We start from the raw sequence: 627 nt of genomic DNA, 5'->3' as shown, positions 1-627 counted from the left end.
TTAGTATTGTTCCTTTCCTTTTATATAGAAAATATTATTTTTTTCTCTGATTCTGTTACAGATTTCCTTTTACATTCTCATAACACTATCTTCTGGTTTATATGCTGTATTATACACACTTCATTAGATATAACATAGGGTAGTAAAGCAAATATGAGAATAATTATGATAAGGAGTTGTGTGGACAGGAGAAAATAATTCAGAGCTGCTTGAAATTTAAAGAAATCAGATATTGCATATAAATATCAAAAGAGATTAAATTCAAAGGTAGTGGTTCTTAACCCTCATAACCCAATGAAGCATTTTACCAGGAGGAGTCACAAGTATGGTTTTGCTTTTGCTTTAAAAGTGCACAAAGCTGATAGCAAGTCCTCAAACTGAAACAGCCTGCCAGGTAGTCAAGGTTTTCATAACACATGCAGAACAGGAGGGGAGATCAGAAAGTAATGACTAAGTGAAAACATATTTTTAAACAGAAAAGAGGAAAGATCAAAACTGTACCATATATTCCATATGTACAATGCTTCATCCTCTTCACCAGGTCTTGGATGTGGTGTAATTGCTTCCCGCAATCCCACTCTTGATCTTAGGGAACATCTAAAAGCTACAAGGGGCAAGGTCAAGCAA

General features: G+C 34.6%; 1 protein-coding gene across 1 annotated transcript in view; it reads left to right on the top strand.

Annotated features, from left to right (window-relative positions):
* LOC119588846 (mucin-5AC-like) overlaps nucleotides 1-627 on the top strand; it is a 26891-nt gene that overhangs the window by 7620 nt on the left and 18644 nt on the right. The gene's annotated exons all lie outside the window — the stretch shown is intronic.

Source organism: Penaeus monodon, chromosome 24, assembly GCF_015228065.2.
Source record: "Penaeus monodon isolate SGIC_2016 chromosome 24, NSTDA_Pmon_1, whole genome shotgun sequence".
NCBI lineage: Eukaryota > Metazoa > Arthropoda > Malacostraca > Decapoda > Penaeidae > Penaeus > Penaeus monodon.
The sequence above is the reverse complement of the archived record's forward strand: the minus strand, read 5'-3'. Positions and strand labels throughout refer to the sequence as shown.